The sequence below is a fragment of the Ursus americanus genome, chromosome 9, assembly GCF_024610735.1.
Source record: "Ursus americanus isolate L20-20 chromosome 9, mUrsAme1.1.p, whole genome shotgun sequence".
NCBI classification, from domain to species: domain Eukaryota; kingdom Metazoa; phylum Chordata; class Mammalia; order Carnivora; family Ursidae; genus Ursus; species Ursus americanus.
The window spans coordinates 33,990,970-34,016,747 of record NC_142135.1 but is presented as its reverse complement, the minus strand read 5'-3'; the positions used below and the strand labels follow the sequence as shown (position 1 = coordinate 34,016,747).

The 25,778-nt window shown below is 43.4% G+C and overlaps 1 protein-coding gene across 11 annotated transcripts in view; it reads right to left on the bottom strand.

The window, feature by feature from the left end:
* NCALD (neurocalcin delta) overlaps positions 1 to 25,778 on the bottom strand; it is a 431,866-nt gene that overhangs the window by 360,045 nt on the left and 46,043 nt on the right. The window contains exon 1 of one of the 11 annotated variants that reach the window (XM_087864686.1): positions 18,755 to 25,092. The exons of the other annotated variants lie outside the window; for them this stretch is intronic. The gene's annotated coding sequence lies outside the window, so the exon portion shown is untranslated. Of the gene's footprint in view, positions 1 to 18,754; positions 25,093 to 25,778 lie in introns of those variants that run through there. 11 annotated transcript variants of the gene reach the window in all.

Here is a 25,778-nt window from a genome sequence, read left to right as displayed (position 1 = left end):
GGATGAGAGACAGATCAAGGTATTTCTCCTCCCTAGTTCTTCCCACCAGGCCACAGTTTGGTGCGTCTCTGTCCAAGACCTTGGCTCCCGTCAGGCCTCCCTCTCCTCAGCTACTGCTCTCTCTGCTTCCAGAGCAATTCCTCCCCTTAGCCCTTTAGGGCCTGAGGATTCTCAGAGCTTCTAGTAGCTCCTGGCCCTGAGGTACTTTGCCATCCCTCAATGGTTTCCCTTAAGCTTGTTGACATCCTATAAATAATTCTTTAATTATACTCTCCTCAATCACCCCTTTTATACGTTCATTTATTCAGTGATCATTAATGGAGCCACTCTGTTAAGGCCTTTGTCACACACTGTAAAAAAAGTAAAGATGAATAAAACTGGTCCTTCCCTGTAGAGCATTTTCAGGATACCTGGTGTTCTGGGCATCTTTCTTCTTCTGACACCAGACCCTGCCCTTCCAATGAGGAATTCACCCCAAATGCTTAACTTTCCCCTAGATGTCTTAACATTAAAATGTATTAATTAGTTCCAAAATAAGTTTAAGAATGGGGCACCTGGGTGGCTCAGTCGGTTGGGCGTCTGCCTTTGGCTCATGTCATGATCCCAGGGTCCTGGGATGGAGCCCTGCTTTGGGCTCCCTGCCCAGTGGGGAGTCTGCTTCTCCTTTTGCCCTTCACCCTGCTCGTGCGTGCTCTCTCTCTCACTCACTCTGTCTCTCTCTCAAATAAATAAATAAAATCTTAAAATAAGTTAAAAAAAAAAGGTAAGTCCTTATCAAAAGACAGTAGGTCTATATCAAGATACAGAATTGGTCCTTGAAATGTGATTTAATGCTTAAGCCCATTTGAAGTGAAAAATGTGCCCACGCACATGAAGACTAGCGTGTTCTCTTAAAACTGGAGGCACGTTGAAAATAACAAAAAGCAATTAAAGCAATAATTCCGACAAAGCTTTACTGAATTAATTTAAAAGTCTAGTTTACACCACACTCTTAAAGAAATGCAATCATAAAGCTTTCAAGAAAACACCAAAACCGACAGCTCTAAAAGCTTGTGTAGTAGGGAGACAGCTACGGGGAGAGGGCCAGCTTTAAGGAAAAGATTAGAAAGATTCGAGATTTGCATCTCCGCTGTTTGTAAATGCTAACTTTTTCTGTAAGTACTTAGAAACAATTTGTTTCTTCAAAGTTCACTTTTCTCTATGCAATGATAGTTGCCCTCTTGATTTCCTAAAGTTATAGCCACAACTGCATTAGTCCAAAACGGTAAATAAATATCAGCAAGCCCAATTCTAGCCCAGTGCTTATCTAAATAATCGAATTCCAAGTCTGACATCAGGATTTTGTTCACATAATTGTAAAATGGAAGCGCCATCTGGCTATGTCAGAGAGCGACATTTAGGCTAATGTTATCATTAATAAAAAAATCAGAAACAGTGCTCTGTCAAAAGTAAGAGCAAAAACTTATTTGGCCTTTCCATTTAGCACTCAGTAAAAACAAAAACAAAAACAAAAAAAAAACCCTACACTTTTCTCAGCTTAATGCAACCTGAAAATTCAGAAATAAAATAAAAATAATTTTTATATTTCCCATTTATCAACACCTACCAGAAAAAGGTCTCATTAGCATAAGTAGCACACCAAAGCAAGATGAATGAGCTTCATTCGGATCAAGAAAACCAAATACATTGCAGATTTCTTCCTCAAACAGGAGCTTTTCATAACTGAATTCAAGACTGAATAAATTACAAGATGGTACTTCCAGATATTTTTATTAATATGATATTAAGTTTGAAAAATCCCACAATAACCAGTTTTTACAATTTTAAAGACTCGAAGTCATTTTTATGAGCTGTCTCGAAGAAGGTTTTTCAGTGCTTCCCAAAGAAGTTAATTTGTGAAGCCAAAGCCTGGTCCTGGAGGGCTTTGCCTTGGGGAGACCGGTGCACGAAAGCAAAGCTGAAACTTCAAAGCTGAAAGAAAGCATAGCTGGGAAATTGTCAAGAAAATGGCCCCAAACTGCAAATGCTTAGGGACTCAAATAGATATTTGTGCCCCCGTGTTAATAGCAGCATTATTCCCAATAGCTGGAAGGTGACCAACCCCTGTCCAGTGACAGATGAACAGAGAAACAAAATGTGGTCTATACCACAATGGACTATGAATCAGACTTAGAAAGGAAAAAAAAATTCTAACACATCTACGATATGGAGGAAGCTGGAAGACACTAACGCCAAGTGAAATAATCCAGTCACAAAGGACGAGCACTGTAACACTGTATGGTCCCACTTATGTTAGGGACCTAGACTAGTCACGTTCAGGGACAGAAAGTAACATGGTGATTGCCAGGGGCTGGGGTTGGGGGAGGAGGGAATGAGAAGTTATTTAATGAATACAGAGTTTCAGGTGGGAAAGATGAAAAAGTTTTAGAGATGGATGGTGGTGATGGTTGCCCAGTGTGTGAATATGACTAATACCACTGAACTGGAGACTTAGAAATGGTTAAACGGCACATTTTATGCTACGTATATTTTACCACCACCAGCCCCCAAAAAAGCAAATGCTTACAGGGGCCTGGGGGGGTGAGTAACGCGGGGTGAGGTTTGTAACAGCAGGAAGAGCGGAGATTCTGGTAAATGAGGTGTATCTGTCCTCTCTAAAAAGAACCCGTGTTAACTAAAGATACACTGTATGGTGACTAATATAACATAATAAAAAATTATTATTAAAAAAAGAATAAAAAAATAAAAAGAACCGGCGTCGCTCAGCTCGCTGACGGCTGCCGTGCAGGAATTTGACCCAGTATTATAGGCAGATATTATGATTTTTCAAGAGAAGTCTGAAATCCACATTTTTATGAGACATCTTCTATGTCCTTTTTAAAGTTGGCAACAAGTTTTTAAAGTTCCTAAAACCCTACAGGTCAAATAAAGCCCATCTGCAGGCCTGTAGCATGCAGCTCTGGATTTAGACTGTGAGTTGACAGCGTTCTCTTTAGGCAAAGAAGGCCCCCCGATGGAGGGGAGAAAGCTGAGCCCTGAACAACACCAGCTTGTGCAGAGGAATTATTTCCAGCCTGTGGCCGGCCTAGCCATTGATCAGAAAGCACACAAGTATATCACAACGATAAGCTTATTCTAGGAAGCTACAAACAAGTAGAAATGGGCTGTTTCATGTATGTTTAGTTTTGCTTTTGCATATCTAAAAGGACAGCCTTTAGGATGCTCGCACACGTAAGAAGAGGCTGTTCACGTGTTGGCCAGTTCAACAGATAGTCTCAGATGTGAAATGACTAACAGACAGTTAGTCTCAGATAAGAAATGAATGTTCCACTGAAGAAAGGGTAGAATAAAAATGTGATCAGCATTTATGCAAATCACATGAAGGCCAACTTATCAGTATTAACACCCCCTAACTCTTGCAAATGGGGCTGTGGGAACCTGAATTTTAAAACAAAATCAATGTTGGGACGCCTGGGTGGCTCAGTCAGTTAAATGTCTGCCTTCAGCTCAGGTCATGATCTCAAGGTCCTGGGATCCAGTCCTGCGTGGGGCTCTCTGCTCAGCGGGGAGCCTGCTTCTCCCTCTCCCTCTGCTGCTCCCCCTGCCTGTGCTCGCTCTCTCTCTCTGACAAATAAATAACATCTTAAAAAAAAAAAAAATCAATGTTTTAATCTTCTATCTCACGAACTTGGGAGACAGGGTGATAATTTCAAAATAATAAAACATCTTAGAATAAACTAACATTTATTACTAAAAGTCATTAATTTAAAAATGTGACTCTGGAACAGAAGTGATAGCCCTTAAAATGCATTCTCTGTTCTTCAAAATAATGAATTTTATTTTTTGTGTTTATTCTATTTTTCCTATTCTACAGATGAAGCAAATAATGTCTTTAGTATAAAAACGCAATTTGAGTTAATTGATTGCTAGGCAGTAATATTCAATTAAATTTAACAAGTGTTAAGTGAGCACTCTTTGTATACTGGCTATAATGGGCATATCAGATAATACACAAGGATTGTGTCCATCCACTGTCCCCACCATTAACACCCAAACAACCTAGCCGACACTTCAAATGTGCAACAAGGAAAGCAAACACGAAACGAGAGGGCAGGCAGAAGCTACCCTGGAGCTCCTCTTGGAGCTCCACATGGTAGAAACATTTTGTGCTGTAATATCCCCAGCCCTTGGTGGGAGTCACTCTGTTAGGGCATAAGTGTTAGAGCTGGAAGAGACACCATGAGAACATTCGGCCATCTTCTGCCTTCAGTAGGTAAGGAGTTTATCTCCACTGCACAGATAAGGCACCTGTTCAGGTGAGGGATTTGTCCAAAGCACTCCAATTCCCTCAGTGCCCTTTTCTCGTGGTACCGCCTCTGGCAAAGCCTCTAAAGCTCCCCTGACCAGATGTGGCCTCACCCTCCTCCAGGCCCCATGGCTCCTCTAGCTTTTGCACCACTTGTAACTACCATCCCTACCTCCCAGTTCAGGATTGAAGGCAAATCTGTTTATATTAGTCTGCTCAGACCGCCATAACAGAATACCACTGGCTGGGTGACTTAAACAAAGATATTTATTTCCTCACAGTTCTGGTAGCTGGAAGTCCACGATCAAGGTGCTTTTTTTTTTTTTTTTTTTCCTGGTGAGGTACTCTTCCTGGCTTACAGAAGATCACCTTTTCACTGTGTCCTCACATGACCTTTTCTCTCTGCATGTGGAGAGAGACATCTTTGGTGTCTCTTCCTCTTCTCATAAGGATACAATCAGATTAGAGCTCCACCCTTATTTATGGCCTCATTTAACCTTAATTATCTCCCTAAAAGACCAATCTTTACATAGAGTCACATTGGGGGTTAAGATTCAATATATGAATTTGGGAAGGGTGGAGGGGACACAATTTGGTCCATGGCATCATCTAATAGTGAATCATACTATAAAGAAAACCATATAATTAGAAGTTTCCAGTGAATGTCTTTAAAGCTTCAATTTGCAAATAATGATACTCATTTCCTGGTTTTATCAGAGGCTTAGCCCTGGCAAAGACATAAGGTAAATCCCACAGTCCTCACTTACACTGCACAGTTCATCTTTGAAGGGGCAGAAAGACAATGCTGAGGGTCAGCAGAGGTTCATCACACACAACTGATGAGAAAAACCCTCAAGTTTCCAAAGGCAATACTGCAGAATTGTTCAAGGGAGTAGGCTCTGGAGACAGACTTCGGTTGTATATCACTGATGGGCTGTGTGACTTTGGGCAGATGGGTTACCCTCTCTGAGCATCAGAAGCCTCAACTTTGCTTCATAGACCAGCCCCCTGCTGGTCTGAGATGGGATGAGACTGATTTAGCTCATACTGTTGAGGCAACCAAGGGCAGTAAAGAGGTGGGAGGTCTGGGAGCTAGATTTCTGCTTAATTAAAAGTAATGCATCTCCCATAAGGCTTCATGTGGGGGGAGGCGGGGGGTCCTTCCTGGGGTGATTCAAATTACACTCAGTAGGGAATAGTCCTGCTGCTAAGAATGGTAACCACTGTTTTAGAACAGCAAAGTATCCAGATATAAGACAAGACCCTTTTCTTGAGGGTGTGTAGTGCTTTCTCATATTTTGTGACCAAATAGCATTTTTTGGAATACTCTTCCACATTTGAGAAACTGCCTACCTTATGAATCCTCACCTCCCCAAGACGGAAGTCAGCCATTTGCCTACCCAGCTACCTTGTACCTAAGGTGCAAGCACGTGACCTGGGATCCACCAATCAGCAGCATCCATGCAAAAATTCTTTTCAGAAGAGTGGGGTTAGGGGCGCCTGGGTGGCGCAGTTGTTCAGCGTCTGCCTTCCGCTCAGGGCGTGATCCCGGTGTTCTGGGATTGAGCCCCACATCAGGCTCCTCTGCTAGGAGCCTGCTTCTTCCTCTCCCACTCCCCCTGCTTGTGTTCCCTCTCTCGCTGGCTGTCTCTCTCTGTCAAATAAATAAATAAAATCTTAAAAAAAAAAAAAAGAAGAGTGGGGTTAAAGAAGGAGGTACTGGGTACCTGGGTGGCTCGGTCAGTTAAGCATCTGCCTTAGGCTCAGGTCATAATCTTGGGGTCCTGGGATCGGCCCTGGGTCAGGCTCCCCACTCAGTGGGGAATCTACTTGTCCTTCCACCCCTCCCCCCTGTTCGTGCACTTGCTCTCTTTTTCTCTCCCAGATAAACAAATTAAAATCTGAAAAAATAAAGAAAGAGGGAGGGAGGGAGGGAGGAAGGAAGAAAGAAGGAGGTATCATGTGGAATTCACCGTGGTGGGGACTGGTGGAGTATGGCAGAGAGACACCCAGTTTGCAGACACCACAGTGATGGGATCTCTGGGAGCCCACCAGAAAGAACTCACTCTCTGGTACGAGCGAGGGGGCTATGTTCTTTGGTAGCCACACCAGGGTCTCCACTGGAGCTACTAGTGGTATAATTTGTGTAGTGTTCCTGGCTGCGTGGCCTCCAAGTCTGACTCTGGTCCTCCCAGAAATTCTCCGAGCTGCTTAATAGCCTTTTAAAAAACTCCCTTTCTGTGTAAAGTAGCCAGAATGGGCACTGTTGTTTGCAACTGAGAACCTCAAACCAGCATAAAACCAAGTAATAGCTGCACAATTAAATGGAAGTCAAGAGAAAAGAATTGTAGTTTGGCATATGAGGGGGCTTTTTAAATCCTATAAATATAACATGTTAAATAAGTAAAAGAAATTAAGGCAACTGTCTGCAAAACTTTGGAAAAAGAAGCTGATTGCTTATTGCAAAGGACAGCTGGGACCATTGAAGTATGAAAAGTAAGCAAAGAGATAGGGCAATTCTGTCAGCATAAAGTTATATCTACACACACACACACACACACACACACACACACACACACACACACACCCCTACTCCCAAACCAGCACTCAAGACCTGAGGTTTCATAGATTCAACCTCTATCTGTGAGCATGAGGACTTGCTATTATAACCTTTCCCCGCCTGGAAGTTTTGATTTATGAGCTACTTAAAAACAAACCAATTATTTCCCAGTGGGCGTTAGGATCACTGATATATAAACACAGCAATTTAATCATTACCTAGATAAACTGGGTCTTAAATCCCAGGCTCTGAGAAAGTTTACATAAAACTTTTATGTAATTTACCAAAGTCATTTCAATGCCAGAATAACTTAGACTTTAAACAGAGGGCACCTAACAAAAGCCTTTCAAGCCTTATCCCCATAGTTGATAAAAATCGAAGACAAAGCCATCCTGCAATTAGCTTTCCCCAAAAGATGTACATCTTAATAACAATTTCCTTTGGTTTAATAGCATCATCTTTCAGGATTAATGACCTAACAAACAGAAGATCTAGGCCTTTCCAAACACTTTGGATTTCCTAGGGTTTTGGATTTATCACATACAAATAAGATAAGGTCAGTGACCCAGACATCTTACCCTGAGTCCCAAAACCTTGATTCTGGGTTTCCTGTGATTTATAACATGCCTGGGCAGCATCCATTCCCATTCCTTTGAGTACTAACATCTCAACTGTCACTGGAGACCGTACTCCCCCATTCCCAGTCCATGTGCTTTAATAAGAGAGTGATTTAATCCCTCTCCAGGGGTCAGCATGACCCAGAACTGACCAATCAGCTTGGCTGCCATGTTTGTTTGAAAGATTGGCATATAACCAACTCAGGACAATGAGAATTGAGAATTTTGATGGAACTATAGGGAAAGAGAAGCTGCTTGCTGGGGTATCTCATCTAGTCAGCCTGGAGCTTCTGCTAGTGTTTCGATGTCATGAACAGAGGGTCTGCTTGATGACGAACCAATGCAGAAAAATGCAGAGCAAAGAGATGACAAGAGATAGACTTTTGAGGATATTGTTTGAGACCTGGATCCAGCCACACCTTTGCCTTTACGGTTCTAAGAACCGATTAATTTGATTTTTTTCTAAGTCCCTTTGAATTAAGTTTCTATCCTTTGCAACCTGAAGAGTCATAACGGATACAGATTCCTTTAAGATGAGACTTTATAAAGGTAGCCGAAGTGTTAAAGTAGTTAGCTTTCAATATTAAAGTATAAAATGAGCTTGTACCAGAGATGCTAAATCCCTGCTATGAACAACTTGCCATTCCAGCATGTGCTGCCTTACCCACAACCCCTGCTCAGGGAAATGGTGCTAAAGAAGTCTGTGCATAAGGCAGCCCACCAATGGACTTGGGATGAACAACCAACCCAAGGGCAGCTAATTATTTTGCTGGCCAGGCTCCAATGGCTGTGCGGCCTGGCTCGGTGGGCTGGACCAATAGGAAACCCTCACTTATGAGTTCAAGCTAGGAAATACTGAGGTCTCAGCCAATGGCCTTATGGGTTGGCCATTCAGGGGCCATATGTAAAATGAAGCAGCAAAAGCAGATAGGAGAGAAAAAGAGAGGAGACGATTGAACAGAGACCACATGACCTCTGAGAAAAATACTGACTCCATTCTGAATTTTCCAGACCTATGTTTAGGCCACCATGAGACTCAGCTCTGCTTTGTTTGACAGACACAGAATCCTATCAGGGGGCAGAGCAGTACAGGAGTTCGAGAGTATGGCTCCCAAGTGACCACCTGGGTGTGAGTCTTGACCCCTGCTGCCCACCCACATGCCTGAGGCCATATTCTCTACACTGCTCCTCCTCAACAGAACAAGGATAATAACACCCTGCCCCCCAGGAGAGGAAAGAAGAGTCTGTGTGATAATATCCTCAGAATAATGTAATGATAGTTGCAGTGACTGTCACAATAAGCCCCTCGTACTTGCATTAGTTGAAGTGATGTCCTAGTCCTTGACCATTGAGAGGTCCCAAACTAAAGCAACAATTGGCTAAATGATTAACTGAAATATGACTATATTTCTACACAACATATATAGAATTCTCAATGTCCAGATATAACTACAGTGTAAAATCCTCTGTAATAGGGGAAAACCTAAGCCATGGGTAGCACACAGAAGTGCTGAACCTGGTAACACTTGAAAGACAGTATGATGTTCTCATCCTCGTTCTGTATTGTGCCCTGTTCCTCCAGGGTCCCGCACTGACCCCTGAGTACTACACGAGGGCTGTACACCAGGGCTGACAGGCCAACTCCTGAGACTTCTCCTCTCTGCCTGCAATGGCTCAAAGCTTAGCCTCCTCTTCAACTGCAGTCTCCAGCTCTAGCTCTTTCTGCAGCAAGTTATTCTTGTGAGGCAGGTGATGAGGGCGCGGTGCGTGCCCCACCAAAGATGCAGGTGCTGTGAGAAATAGGAGACTTTTGGCATGAAGGCAACAGCTAAGGCAAATCCAGAAGCCTTCTCTCATGACTCAAACCGCTATACCGTGATTACTTCCTGTTTTGAGCAGGCCCACCCCTTCTGAGGTTGGAAAAAAATTCACCTCCAGGCTGAGGGTTTTACTCTAACTGTTCTGTCCCCTTCTGTAAAAGCTACACAAACAACTGTACAGACTTTGTCCCTCTCCAAAAAAATATTGTTCAATCTTTCTGAACTGCTAGTCCATGCTTTCCAGCCTTAAAAAAAAATTGTTAAAGAAAAATGATATGAATCACCTTTCAAAGATCCTTTTTATTTAGAAAAAAAATCAATTTCCATGGGGAAAAAAAATCCACACAAATATTCTTCAAATCTGTTCCCCAAAATGTATGAAGAGTAAGAGGCATACAGGAGTCCTGAGAAAGGAACAGAAGTTTGACTTCTTAAGGAAAAAAACAAGGGCCTTTCACACAGACTCTGATGTGTTTGGTTTTGCATTCTTTGCTAAAAGGCAATAGTCAAAGGATTAACCTATATTCCCTTCTTTTGGTAGAATCAAGATACGAGTTTTTGAGTACAACTGCTACTCTAAAAACCAGAGAACTAGCATATTCTTACAGCTACAGAAGAGGGCCAGGGGAGAGAAGAGCTAGACACGTCAGGCGCAGTCCAGAGTTTCAGGCAAGAGGACATTCCCACGTGGGAATAAGCCACTTTTTGACTTTACAGTCAGTCCTTGAATTACAAGCTGGTCATGCTAGGTTTCTGATCAAGTTCCAACCTGGAATGCTTAGAATCTAGAATGTCTTCTCCCCTAACAACAATGTTCTAAGCACTGACTATGTCACCCTAAAAGAGCCATGCTAATCCCAGAGTTCCTAAGGAATCACATAGTTTTGTCCTGTGGGTCCTGCACAGTCCAGACACAACTCGTGACCTTCTTTTATGAAAATGCATTCAGAGTTCCAAATAAGACATAGCGTTTCAGGGCTTCTGACCCTACAGGGCTGTCACCAGTGCCAAGACATCAGTGGTGGCCAAGGCCTGCCCTCCTTCCTCTCACCCCACCCACACTGACCAGCGGAAGGGCACCAAGACGGCCAAGGGCAGAAGGAGGAGGGGTCCTTCTTGTCCCTCCTTCTGGTCCCCACTTGGCCACCAGCAGAGAAGGCAAAAAGCAGGGACTTGAGGCCAGCAGGGTGGATGCCAGGGCCACAGCGCGCAGGAATTGGGGGGAGGGAAGGAGAATTCTCTGAGGCTTGGGCTGGCCCGTCCCCCCAGCTCAGCTGGGGACTGCCTGTGCTCTTCGCTTTCATTTCCACTGCTGGTTGCTAAGTGCTATACATAACGCAGAAGTAAATAGTTACACGGCGCCGTTTGGAAGACGCAAAAACACACATCAATCAGCCAAGGAAAAAACTCTCAAAGTTTCTAGGTTTATTTTTAGATCCTGGTTAGCCAATTGAGTAACCTAAATGTCCAAAGGAAGAGACGCTGGGGCCGAAAAGTGTATTTAGAAACAGGAGACTCTGATACTGCAGATCTCTGGCCGGTCTTAGCTTGTAAAATATGCATCGGGCAGGTCCTCAGGTGTTTTAAGGACCTCGAGGCAGTGTTGTGAATAAGGGTACAGCGCCCAGCGCGCTCGCAAGACCTGCTCCTTAGAAAACACCGCCCCGGTCACGAGGTTTTAAGACAGTAGAGTGAGTCCAACTAAAACACTGACATCCTTTAGCGAAGGACTCAACTTAATAAAAGTAACTAAAACAACACTGAAGTAATGAGTATAAATCCACTGAGAGGGGTAAAAAGTGTTTTATTCACCTTGTATTTCCCACATCTGGCAAAAGTACCTTGAACAGAGCAGACACACAACAAATGTTTATTAAATAAATAAATAAATAATAATAATAATAATCCTAGGGAGAGCCTTCATTTCTAGGCAAAACTATCATTATGACCTCCCTGAGAGTCCCACTCAAAGTTTCAAAAATACACTTAACACTATAAAAGGGAATCAGAAGGAACAACAGATAGCATGATAGAAAATAATGAACGGTCAGATGGAAAAGCAGAAATAACCCTGAGTGACTCATTGAGATTTGCTTGCTTCTTCACCTGTAAAATGAGATTATATTTGTGGCCCTATCACCTCGTGGCACGCAGTAGAGACAGACGAACAGCCGCACTCCAGGCTTCTCAGACACACCGGCAAGCTGCATGGGGATGTCCACGTTACAAGGCAAAAGCCGGGCCTGATGGGACCAAGTTATTCTCAGTGTAACCACCTCATTCCAGGGAAAAGCAAAATCGTCCTTGCCTTAGAAAAGACCCTTCTGGGGGCGCCTGGGTGGCACAGCGGTTAAGCGTCTGCCTTCGGCTCAGGGCGTGATCCCGGCGTTATGGGATCGAGCCCCACATCAGGCTCTTCCGCTATGAGCCTGCTTCTTCCTCTCCCACTCCCCCTGCTTGTGTTCCCTCTCTCACTGGCTGTCTCTGTCTCTGTTGAACAAATAAGTAAAATCTTTAAAAAAAAAAAAAAGAAAAGAAAAGACCCTTCTGGTTACCATGCCACTCGTTCATAGTTGGGGGAAAAATGCACAAATAAGAAAAGTCACTTGCTTTATGGAAAGTTAAAACCAAAAACCAAAAACAAAACACCGGGGAGCCTTGGTGGCTCAGTTGGTTGAGCATACGACTCTTGATTTCAGGTGGGGTCATGATCTCAGGGTCCTGGGATCAAGCAGGGAGTCTGCCTGAGATTCTCTCTACCTCTCCCTCTACCCCTTCCCCCCACTCACGAGCTCTCTCTCTCTCAAATAAATAGATAAAACTTAAAAAAAAAAAACACCATTTTTAGTACAGTGTGCTGAGACGATTGGTTAGCAAGTTAAAAGAGAAAAATAATCAGCTTACCTCCTCATTTCCTCCCTGCTCTACACCAAAATAAATTAGAGTTGTGTTAAATAATAATATGGGGCTTTTAATGTGAAGAATCTTTAAAACCAGTAGAAAACAGAGCTGAATATTTATCAAACCCTGTGAAAAAATGGAGCAGGCTGTCCTATCGATGGAAGAAATCACAGGGAAACATTTGCCCACTTAACAACTAAAAACTGTATCAAACGTGCAAGCAACTCACTGGGGAAATAACTGTAGCAAATGTGCCCAAAGATATTTTATTACAGATTATTAACGACCTTATGCCCGTGAGATATATCTTAAGTGAAAAACAAAGCAAGGTTACAGAAAAATGTGTATAATATGACTGTTTTGGTAATAAAAAATGAGCCTCCTTTGATCTTTAAAAAGACTGTATTTATATGCACGAACAAGGAGAAAGGTGGGAAGACACACCTTAAGCTTTTGTTTTTTACTTTTTTTTAATGTTCAGTTAGCCACTGTATATAGCACATCATTAGTTTTTGATGTAGTGTTCAATGATTCATTAGTTAAATATAATACCCCGTGCTCATCACACCGGGGAGGCATGGGAGTAAAGGCTGGCCAGGAAAGCCCTTCATGTCTTTGTCCTGAATTATAACTTGAAAAAAAAAAATTAACTATAACTGATGTGAAAAACATCTAAAGGCAAAGAACATATCATAAAAAATTAGGAAAAGAAGAAATGCAACTAGTATACAATCTGAAAAAGAACTGTTAAGCCCCACTATTTCTTATCGAAGAAATAGAAAGGCAAATAAAGTTTTTTTGGTGACCAAATTAGAAAAGGAATTTCAAAGTGATGATATTCAAGGTAAGAGACAAACAGATGAAACCAACACAGTCACACAATGTGAATTGCTTAAATTTCCAAACCAATTTCCAAATTTCCATTTAGGAAGCAAATGGCAAAATGAGTTGAGAGTTTTTAATAAAAGTTCAAACATCCAACCTAGGAAATCCACTGGAAATACATCATAGGCTATAATCTAATATAGAGAAAAAGGTTTTGTACAAAAATGATTAAAGCAAAAAAAAATTATTTAAAATTTTGACCAAATGACCAATAACGGAATAGCTAAGTGAACCGAGATATATCCATTTGATGAAATATTATATGTCCAATTAAACACTGTCTACAGAGAATATATAACAAAATATAAAATTCTCACAGAATTAAAAACTTCCATTTCTTTTACTCTCAGTGTTTTACTTCTGACACAAACATGGGAGGGTTTTTTCCATACCAACCAATCCCCCAACTCTCCAGACTCAATTGCTAACAACCCAGCGTCAGTGCAGCCTCCCCAGACTGAGGGCTCAGTCCCACAAGACTGCCCCCCAGTTCAAATGCCAATGGCAAGTCCCAGATACTTGTACTCCTGACCAATTGGCTGTAATCAGGGGTTCCCATGACACCCTCCTTGGATTCAATAATTTGCCAGAACAGCTCACAGAGCTCAGGAAAACAGTTTACTTGCTAGATTGTTGGTTTATTATGAAAGGACATGGTTCAGGAACTGCCAGATGGAAGAGATGCCTAGGACAAGGTATGGGGGAACGGGTGTGGGGCTTCCATGTTTTCTCTGGGCAAGCCACCTTATCAGCACCTTGATGTGCTCAGCCACCTGGAAGCTCTCTGAACCCCACTGTTTAGACTTTTTTCTAAGTTTTTATTTAAATTCCAGTTAGTTACCATACAGTGTAATATTAGTTTCAGGTGTACAATATAGTGATTCAACATTGCCATACAACACCTGGTGCTTATCGCAACGAGTACACTCCTTAATCCCCACCCCCCTATTTTACCCATCACCCCTGCCCTCACCACACCTCCCCTCTGGTAACCATCAGTTTGTTCTTTATAGTTAAGAGTTTGTTTCTTGGTTTGCCTCTCTCTCTTTTTTTGGCCCTTTGCTCCTTTGTTTTGTTTTTAAATTCCACATATGACTGAAATCATATGGTATTTTGGGGAGGCTTTTATGTAGACACAATTGATTAAATCATTGGTCACTGGTGATTGAACTCCATCTCCAGCCCCTTTTCCATTCCTGGGGGTAGAAGAGGGGCGTGAAAGTTTCAACCCTCTAATTACATGGTTGGTTCCTTTGGCAACCAGCCCCTCTCTTCCTGGAGTCGTGCCTTTAGCATAAATGCAGATATGGTTGAAAGGGGTTTATTATGAACGATACAGGACACTCTTCTTACCCCTATTACTCAGAAATTCCATGGGTTTTTAAGGAGCTCTGTGCCAGGAACTGGGGACAGAGACCCAATATATATTTCTTATTATATCACAATATCGCAGCTTCGGTTAAATGAAAAACTAATTTTAAAATTATATAATAATATGACTATGCAAGAAAAATATTTCCTCATAAAAATCATGAAAAGAAATGTTCCAAATATTAACTGTGTTTGCCTTTGAATATTTGGATTATGGTAACATTTTTTTTCTTTTTTCTAATTCTCTATAGTATGTAGATCTTATTTCATGATAGTGCCTTACTTTTATAATGGTAGGGTCGAAGGTATGGAGGGAACAGCGGCCAAGGTCTGGGGAACATATTCTTTAAATGACTGCATTTGAAAAATCTAAGCACAGTCTCCCTGTTGCTCTCTCAAGAAACTTCCGAGGCCAGAACTGACTTCTGATTCTCACTGTTTGTCCTTTGGCCTGGCTTAGAAGTGGCTGTCATGTCTTCCAAAGGGTGAGGTGGTGGGAACTCAACATCACAGGCTTCCCACATCCCAATCCTCCCCTTCCAACAAGTCACAGTACAAAACCCCATCAAAGAGCCCTTCCTATAAATGTTCTATTAGAAATTTTAGATCACATGTCTAAAGAAATGTGTCTGTGTATCTGTCTGTGCATCTGCCTGTCTATGCTTCCTCCTCCCTTTCTCTAGCCTCGGAAGGCAGCAAAACAAACTCTAGGACAAGGATGCAGCAATCCACCTTACTTCTCAAATGCTAAATCTAAGTGATAAGTGATAAATCTATTTATCTGAATAGAAAAACAATGCAAAAGAGTGAGAACCAAAGGAACTCCAGCCGGGACCACACCCCAACACGAAACAATTTTAAATAACAACGGATTAAAGTCCATCTCTCATCTCACACTTACCACACAATCCAAACTCATAGTCTCAGATCCCACTGCAGTATTTCAGGCCCTATCCCTAATACTGAGCCAGGCTAAATATTTCCCCTTCGGGTACATTAAGTGGTCAGATAAACACTCACAATCTCTTACCGCACGGTACTTCGGAGATATGCATCATATACATCTTTACATAAAAGTAATGAAACAATGGGAGCCTGGCTGGCTAAGTCTGTAGAACATACAACTCTTGATCTTGATCTCAGGGTTTTGAGTTCGAGCCCCACATTGGGTGTAGAGATGACTTAAAAAAATATTTACAAAATTACAATATTTACAAAAAATAATGAAAGAAAATATTCCAAATATTAACACCAATTTATAAAAGAATATGTTAGTAAAAGATGTTGGTAAAAAAAATTTTAGTGAAGAAAATAATGACCTCTCGAATTTATCTGCTTAGTAAATTCAAGTATTTGCAGTATCTCGTGTGACATCATTTTCTGAATGGTGGTGCACTTGCACCCTTGTTACGGAAGAACAGCCACACCGGCAGCTGAACTTCTGTACGTGAGATGGTGCACCCCACGCTCATATGTGTTAGCCCACTTAACCTACTCAACGCTTACAACAACCCCAGGAAGCAGAGCCATGCTCCCCTAGGTGTTACCTAACGGTACGAGTTCCAGGAGGTCACGCGCTAGTAAGTGACAGCGTGAAGACCGAATGAGGCCAGGCTAATCCGACTCCAGAGCGGATATGCTCTTGTTGCTACAGAACTACACGTTGCACCCACATTCTGTTTTACTTGCACCAAAAATCTCTCCTGCCTAAGCCTGGCTTGGACAATCTGTAAGAAAAACAAGTGGTATCAACTCCTCAAACGAATAGACGACCAGTACCAATTTCGTCAGTCTAAAGGAAGAAGGGACCGAATGACTACATCAATTTTCAGAAAGTTACAGTCCCCAGATCAGCACCAGGAGAAAGAAGTTATACGTGGCCTTCCAATCATGGAAACAGAAGAAATAAACCAATTAAATGGTCTGGTGGAGAAAAGGAGAGGTATAAAAGGACCTAAAAATAGTTTCCATCTTATCTCTGCTGTAATAATAGCAGATTAGCGCGCATTCTCCTGGAAATGTCACCTAGGCAACCAGAAATACAAAGACAGAGATGTTCAGAAAAATATATGTATATAAATCTATTTTTGCTTTCTTTGAACATAAGTGATCACTATTGCAGGAAGGACAATAACTAAGACTATATATGGAAAGAGGAAAAAGGTAAGTACAGAAGAAAGTTGCATAAGCAGGTATCCAGTGTAAAGTAGGCTAATAAGGTACAAAGGTAGGTCTCTACACGAGAAGCCCTAACCCACTGCCTCAAATTTGGGCCAAAAATCTAGGAATACTAAACATATTTTCCCTATATTTTTTAAATCTCAAGTTTTGATCTCATAAACCAAAGGCAGACTAATACAAAAGAGGGTAGGCTGGTAAATTTTAAAACAACATTTGGAAAACTATCCTAAGCTCCTCTTAACTAGAGTGACTCTATGTCCCTGTTTGCCTAAGACAGTCCCTGTTTGTGCCTCTTGTGTCGGTGTAATTATTAAAAAGTATTCCTCTTTCACTTTCAAAAGTATCCCAGCATGAACAATAAATTATACGGTCCCCTTGTATTTAACCAAGACAAATTCTTAACCAATGAACAACACGCTAGCAACTAGATTGAGAACTTAGATTAGTTCAAAAAAATTTTATAAGATAGAATCCCTGACTTCCAGAACACTACAGTCTAACCGAGAAGACAGAAATAAAACCCAAAACAATCACGAAGCAGTGAAAAATTGATGATCATTCATGGAATCCAGGCCGAAGTGCCACAGTTCAGATCAGAGACCAAGTAGACAGTGGATCCCCTTGAGGGAGATACTCCATAGAAATTGTGGTAAAAGCAACCATGTTCTTGAGCACTTACTGTATACCAGGCACTGTGCTAGGCATCATGCCCATGTGACCTCACTCCAGGCTCAAAACAACCCTAGAAGTGAACTGTCATTATGCTCACTTTCTAGGGCTCGCCCCAAGTGGTACCAGAGAATTCAAACACCTGACCCAGGGGATATGCTCCCCGCCACGGCGGATGTGTGCACACTGCTTCCTGTTGGCCCAGCCTGACCCAGGCTTGGCGCAGCAGTTGGGAGAGCCATCAGCTTCTCTTCCTGCTCTGTAACCGCGCAAGGTGTGGGGCAATCCCGGCAGAGGGCTGCTCAGTCCGCCAGGGCCCAGGTAGGAAACAGGGGGTGCTTTTTCATCCTACTGAGGAGTCCTCCTATTGGAGAGGCTACTGAGAAGAGAGTAAGGAAGGGTTTAGAAAAGCAGTGAAGTCTGGCAACAGCAGGAAGCCATTACCATCCCCAGGCCTCAGTGTGTGATATGTGGGGTTGGCAGGGGCGTAAAGGAATTCCAAAGAAGGTGGCTGGATGGAGAAGGCCTCTGGCAGGACCTGCGGCCTTCAGCGCACAGATGAAGCCAACCTGTAGGCCGCAACCCAGCAGGAGGGAACGGGGACATAAACAGCCTTCCCCACTCTCCTCCCAATCTCCCCGTGGTGGGCTGGACCCGCCCCTGGCCAAATTATACCAGAAATCAAAGGCAAAGATGGCCCTTGACGCCTCTCGGGGCACAGAGCAGGTGGATGAGGGAGGAAAGAGGACACAGAGGAGCCAACAAGAGATGTCCAGCTTGCTTGCTGTGTCCTTGCCCTGCAGAAGAGTGTGCTCCCACCAAGGAGAGGAAACCGGCCCGGTTACTCTTTGCAGGGGCGTGGAAGGTGCTACATTAGCAAGAAGATGTCATCCTCAGCCTAGGTGTGAGGCCAGAGCCAGTTCACAGGCAAGTGCCCTTTATAATTACATTCGGCCCCATGCTTGGAAGGGCCCCACACTTAGTCTAATGCTCTGCTGACACCACTTTGAAATTCTCAATAATTTTTTTTAAAGATTTTATTTATTTATTTGAGAAAGAGAGACAGAGCATACAAGCCGGGATGGCCACAGGGAGAGAAGCCGACTCCCCTCTGAGCAGGGAGCCTGGCTTGATTCCAGGACCCCAGGATCATGACCAGAGCTGAAGGCAGACACCCAACTGACTGAACCACTCAGGCACCCCAAAATTCTTGATAATTTTTCAACGGACCCACATTTTTTTCAATTTGTACTGGGCCTCACAAATTAAGTAGCTGGTCTTGGGCAAGGCAAACCATTTTCCTCAGCTAGTAAGACTGAATTCTGTTAAGTATCACAAGATTCCAAGTATATTATTCAAAGCAAACAGACCCAAAGTTAATATTAACCAGAGTCACAATGATACCGCAGAATATAGAGCATAGTAAAGTGAGGGGACAGTTTACCTTTTTTTTTCCTTTCCTCTTTCTCTTTTGAAGTCAAACTGCAAAGTGGCTGAGAAACCCAAATCAGCTGCCCCCTGGAGAGAAACGGAATTTAATTACAGGCCTCTCCACAGCACAGAGGCAATGGGTTCTGGCTCTTACCCAGGTAAGGTGATCAGTGCAGACAACCAAGCAGAATAATTTATGCCCTGGGTGGACTCTGTCGATGTCCACCATTTGATGGGATATGGTCTTCAAATTAGCCAGGTAATTGCCAAAACTACCCCTGACCTTGCCTCGTGTGCCCAGCGTACGCAGGCCCCTGTTTGGGACAAAGTATTGAAAACACATGCACAGAAGGCTCATTGATGGGCCAGCAACACTTAGAAACCGTATTTCTAAGCTGACGCTTTCCGAAAGCCTAGAAACTGGGGCCTACCCTGCTGCTGCTTCCCTTTCCTGAGAGACCGCCACCTCCGTAGCCTTCCTCTGAGAAATCACCGCTGTGAGAGCATCTGGGGAAAGCCCAGGTGAGAAGCCAGACAGGGCCAATGTCTGTTCTTTCTCCCATCATTTACTCCAAGGCCATTGGGCAAAGCAAAGCAAAGCACAGAAAACTTCCATCCGAGGCAGGGATCAAACTGGTTTTTGAGAGCCTCTTTCACTCACTCCTCCATGTCAGAAATAAGGGATGGTGGATTTTGAGTGTTTTGTTTGTTTTGTTGTTTCAAGTTAGAATAAAATGTCAATAGGCCAAATCAAAAGGGTTTACCAACATCTACTGTGTCCAGGCGCCTAGAATCCAGGCGGTACATCAAACCTAGGGGCATCATGATGGAATCAGAGGATCAAGGTTTGCAGTGCACACTCATGAGCCCTGTAGGGGGGTGAATGGTGGCCCCCCAACAGACGTGGCTACGTCCTAATCCTGGTAACAGGTGAATGTGATCTTATTTGGAAAAAGGATCTTTGCAGAGGTCATCAAGTTAAGGCTCTTGAAATAAAATAACCCTGGATTACCCAGGTGAACCCTAGAGCAAATGCTAACTGTCCTTATGAAAGACATGCGGAGGAGAGGAGGCCATGTGACCACGGAGGCAGGGATGGGTGTGATGCAGCCTGGAGCCCAGAAATGCCGACAGCCACCAGCCGCTGGAACGGGCAAGCAAGAATTCTCCCCCGAAGCCTCTGGAGGGTTGGCTGTGCTCACACCTTGATTCTGGGCTTCTGGCCTCTAGAACGGTGAGAACATACATTTCTGTTATTTAAAGCCACCCAGTTTGTGGTAAGTTGTTATAGAGGCCACAGGAAACTAACATAAGCCCTCAGCCACATCGCTCTGCTCTGGCCTCAGCTTCACAACCTCCAGGCATGGAAAATATGAGGCCTTCCAATGCAGCCCACTCTGCACCGGGGGCCGACTTCTGACCCCAGAATAGGCCTTTTCTCTGATGCAATGCTTCATGTATTTGGAGACCACAATAATTGGGTTCCCACCGAGCTTTTTCTGGCTAGAGAGCTCTTCAGTCATGCCTTGGGGGAGGTGGGCTCCCCAGCACTAGACAGTGCTTTCTGCATTCATTCCCTTCTGCCAAAATAGCGCAGAAATACCATCTCCCTTGTTCTGGACTCTCTTCTAACATTGCCCCAGGTCTCATTAATGTTTAAGCAGCCAAGTTATACTGTCAACTTCTTTGGAGCTTTCAACTAAAAGCAAAAGAAAACAAACCTATCTTTCTCACATGTGTTTCAAGGACATATTGTCACCCCCACCAATTATATAGAAAAGATTTTTTTTGATCTAAATATAATCATTCAGCAATGCAACATACATATGAAATACACGTCATTTAGGGGGAAAAAGGGGAAATTCTGAGCAGTCACTTACTCTACATTTTGACAGCCAAGGGAAGTTCGTACAAATCAGATTATTCCCAAAGACTCAAAACACACAGGTTTGGGGGGAAATCTAAGGTTCCAGATCTGACTGGATGTAGGGTGGAAATGTTCCTGGCTGGGTTCGAATCCCAACCCCACAATTTATTAGTGACCTTGGGTAGGTCATTCAACCTCTTGATGCTTCAGTTTTCTCACGTGTGAAATAAGGATCATCATAGCGCTCCCTCCTCCTGCTGGATCCTCTCTGCTTTCCTCTCCAGATCCAGCCTCCTCCCTTCCCCACTCCACTCTCAGCCCTGCGAGGCTGATTTCTACATACAAGCTAATCCTTACATCAAGTTTTCTTGCCCTCTGGCTTCTGGTTAGGTTGGCCGATCAGGAGGCACCAGTAGAGACCAAAGAGAGGAGAAAGGAGTGATTAGGGACTCACTCACCTGGATGGCACTGTGCCAGGCCACAGTTTGGCAGAAGCTGTATTCCTCTACTAACGAGCAATTCCAGAAAGTGCTCTCTCACATCACCCTCTCGGGGCTGGGGTAGTAAACGCTTACAGGCATCGCTGGCCACTCTTGGCGATTTCCTTTAAGGCTGCCCACATCTTTGTAAATAGTCCCTTCACTAAACTTTCTTCAGTAAGACGCTAGGAGTGTGTCATCTGCCTCCTTGTGGGATCCTGGCTGATAAACACTCTAGAGGATTCCTCAGAATCAATTCAGTGCATGTTAGAACACTGCCGTGTCACAGGAAGTACATCAAGACATTTGCATCCTTGTTGTCATTATTACCAACAGCAGTCACTTGTCTGTGCCATCCTCTGTCAGGAGACGGCTCGGTGCCATGTTTACCTTTCCTCCCCAAGTCCAGTACCATTTAGTGTGGCAAAAAATATAATATCCTCAGTTGTATAAATGTGGAGAAAACCATTAGGTTCTCTTTCTCCGAATAATTAAAATAACCCCCAACTCCTCCGCTGTCTTTCTTCTCTTCACTCGCTCTCTACTGTGGGGAAGTGATCACGCCAATGCCATGGGCAACAAACACTCAACAGCTCCTCTGAATGAGATTCCGACTCTACTACTGTCCCTCACAATTCGATCCCAATCTACTTTCGAGTCTATATTAAACATTTCACACCCCTAGGATGGCTACTATATTTAAAAAACAAAAAACCCTGAAAATAGCTAGTGTTGGCAAGGACGTGGAGGAATTGGAACCTGTGTGCATTGCTGATGGGCATGTGAAATGGTAGCTGCTGCAGAAAACAGTACGGCAGTTTCTCGAAAAATTAAACAAAATTACCATATGATCCAGCAATTCCACTTCTGGGCATATACCCAAAAGAATTGAAATCAGGGACTCAAACAGATATGCGTACGTCGATGTTCACAGCAGCATTATTCACAATAGCCAAAAGGGGGAAGCAACTCAAGTGGCCACTGACGAACGAATGGATAAACAAAACATGGTGTATACGTACAATCAACTATCATTCGGCTTTAAAAAGGAAGGGAATTTGGACACACACTACGAAACGGGTGAGTTGTGAAGACAATATGCTACGTGAATTAAACCAGTCACAAAATGACAAATATTGTATGGTTCCACTTAACATAAGGACATAAGGTACCTAGAGCAGTCAAACTCATACAGAGAGAAAGTAGAATGAATGGTGGTTGCCGTGGCTGGGGGGAGGAGAGGAGGGAGACTGTTCGTATACTGGGTCTAGAGTTTCAGTCTGGAAAGATGAAAACGTTCTGGAGATGGATGGTGGTGAAAGTGGGACAACAATGTGAATGTCCTTAATGCCACAGAACCCTACACTTTAAAATGGCTCACATGGTAAATGTTGTGTTATTTGTATTTAACCACAATAAGAAAAAATAACCTATTCAAGAAGCACTTACTGCTTGCCTATCACACAAAGCACTGTAGTGGGGATGTGTCGGGAAACGAACTGGGAGGTCACTGTCCCCATCTAGGGGGCTCTCCTCCTGCATCTCCCCCCACATAGTCCTCATTCCAGTCAGCCTGTCCCCTAAGTATGTCTTGCACTTTGTCATGGAATATAAATTTCTTAAAGGTAGGGGACTAGATCTTATTCATCTTATATCACTAGAACTTAACACATGTTGAACATGTGGAAACTGCTAAAAAAATATTGATTGAAAATGTGACTAAAACTCCAGCCAAAGAAGTCCATGTCTTCCTTTCCCTCATCTCTTCTAGCTGGCCAATACTTACCATTTCTTGAAGTTAGTTAGCTATATTTTCAGATCTAAGAGATCAGAGCTTTTTACTGAGCTCACTTTAAATTGTTCTCTTCACAGGGCACCTGGCTGGCTCGGTTGGCAGAGCTGAGACTCTTAATCTCAGGGTCAAGAGTTCAAGCCCCACTTTGGGCATGGAGCCTACTTTAAAAAAACATTGTTCTGTTCACAAATAATTCTACTAACCATGCATATTGTGGATTTCAAATGAGAACGCCACTGTTTACTAGCCATGTGTCCTTGGGCTGTGATGGAGTGTCCCTGAACCTGTCTCCCTCATCTCTGAAGAGGCAACGCTAGCAGTACTGTGATGGACCTCTATTGCTTTGCAGTCCATCAACCACTGGCCCATCTCCTGGTGGCAGAATAACAATGTTCTCCAACAGTGTTCTCCTGGAGAACTACCCTGCTCCCTGCCCCTCAGTCTATGACTTAAGGATAAAACGTGATCAAGCCCAAGCTGTACTAATGTGTGGCACTGAGGCCACAGGAAGAGGCGCTGGACCCAACCAAAGCCAATAAAGCCACAGCATTGAAAGCGATGCTGGGATAGTCTCTCCCTTTCTGACTGGATTTAAGCCCACGATGAAATGGAACCTAAAAATACTGCGGACTTCAAGAAAGTAAAGCAAGACATATGGAGAGAGAAATCAGGCCCCGGGGATGATGCTTAAGCCCTGGATCAAGCCATACCTGAAGTATCTTCCCCTGGACTGAGGAGTTATAAAAGCCAAAATAGTGTTCCTTTTTTTTTTTTTTTACTTAAAATTATTTTATACTTGCAACAGAATTGAATCCTAATTACAGTAAGTAATCCTGAAATCCTGAAAAAATTATTACGAAGTTTAAATGGGATCTTTATATACATGCAGAGTACACACCGGATAAATGGAAACACTAATGTTAATGCTGGTGATAGCATATGGTAGTGGTAGAAATTTCCTGGCTTCTTCTAAGGTTGACTTTTCACTCATGTGTTCTGTCCCTGATTTCTGCCTTCATTATTCCTCAATGATACTCTCTTTCATGATGATAAAGATAGAAAGATGGTAAAAACAAAAATTGTAGGCCACCACTTTCTAATCCCATGCCCTGACAGACATCACTAATTGAGCACAGAACTCTTTCCTGCTGAGCCTGGATCCAGCCTTGGATTCTTATTCAACCCCGCTTTCCAGGCAGCCACTACCAATCAATCATGAAAAATCATGACATGAAAAATGAATTCAATGGTCTCAGCTCCAAAACAGCAGTTGGCAATGTTTTTCTCTAAAGAACTAGGTAGTGAGTATCTTAGTCATGGTCTCCATTCCATATTCTTCTTTGTATTTTGATTCGTTTACAACCCTTAAAAAGTGTAAAAAGCATTTTTGATTCCTCAGCTGTACAAAACTCCCTGCTCTGGAGCCTTGAAATCAGACCCTGAGAGGTTCCCAGAGAACTGGGTACCATCTTAGCTCCCTCCACATGGCTCCTGAGAGCCCAGTAATGGAATGCTTGGAAATACTGCCTCAGACAGAAACGCACCCACAGAACATACTGAACTGACTGAAATGTAACAGCGGAGCTTTGATGGCAGCATAGTTCCTGCTCTCTTCATGTCAATCCCAGGACGAGCTGAAACCCACGCTCCAGAGGAAGCCACAATCCAAGGAAGGGCTACAAAGGCCCTGCATGTGGTAACATTCACCTCTGTCTCCAGAACCAAATTCACTGCACAACCTCTTCAAAGAGCTGGACCTGCACCCCTCACAGCCAAATGTGAGATGCCCCACCTTTTTATGAGGGAAAGAATTAAGAGTTCAAATCACTACACTTCCCCATTATTAGTCTGACCCTTTACAATTAAAAAAAAATACCTATGAAATGGTTCCAAGATTTTATGCCACATTGCTTTTGACCAACGTTTGATTCCTTAATATCTATCTCCCAAAGTTCTTTATTGTACAGTATTACACTAAAGACTGGTTTGGTCTTTCTATTATTCTACATGTCTATGTCCGGCTTTAGCGAAAAGGACTGAACTTTGCTTGACGTTCATTTATGAATGCAACAAACATTTACTGACACAATCCATCTCTCAAGGCACTTGCAGGTGAGGAAAACTGATACATAGATGACGACGCAGGGCGCTGGGAGGGGTATCGCAGAGTAACATGGTCACGGGAAGCAAGCGCAGCTCAATTAGCTGAGGGGCTGGGGGGTGGCCCGGGGCGGGGGGGGGGGGGGGGAGCTGCCAAGAAGTCTGCTGGTAGTTAGTGTCGCTTTAGATGAGTAGGGGAAAATTCACAGGAGTAACCCAGACGAGGAAGGGGGAGAGGGGTTGAAGCTACACAGGGAGAGGCTCGGGAGATGAGGCTGGGGAGGAAACGAGGGTGAGGTCATGAAATTCCCTGGAGTCTGAACTCTATCCTGAAAGCCACGGAAAACCTCTGAAGGAAATGAAGCAGCGTGACTGGTGTAGATTTTTGTTTTCCAAATGAGCATTCTAGTGGCAGTGTGGAGAATGAGCTGGAGGAAGAGTGTCCTGATTCAGAGCAAGGAGCCTGTTGTGAAGGCAACTAGAGCAGTTCAGGCAAGTGATACGGCCGTGAACAGGATTAGTGACCGTAGAAGCAGAGAGAAGGGGGCCACGTAACAACGATAGCAGCTCACATTTCTGCAGCACTTATCGATGACAAGGCACTGTGGGACGTGCTTTCCGTGTATTAATTCGTTTTATCTTCACAACAAACCTGAGATACCTTTGGTACCTATTATCAACCTCATGCCACAGATCAGGAAACACAGAGAAGTTAAGTAAGGAGCCCAAGGTCGGGGAACTACTGGCGTCCTAGCCAGAGCTCAGATCCAGCAGTTTGGCTGCACGGCCCATGCTC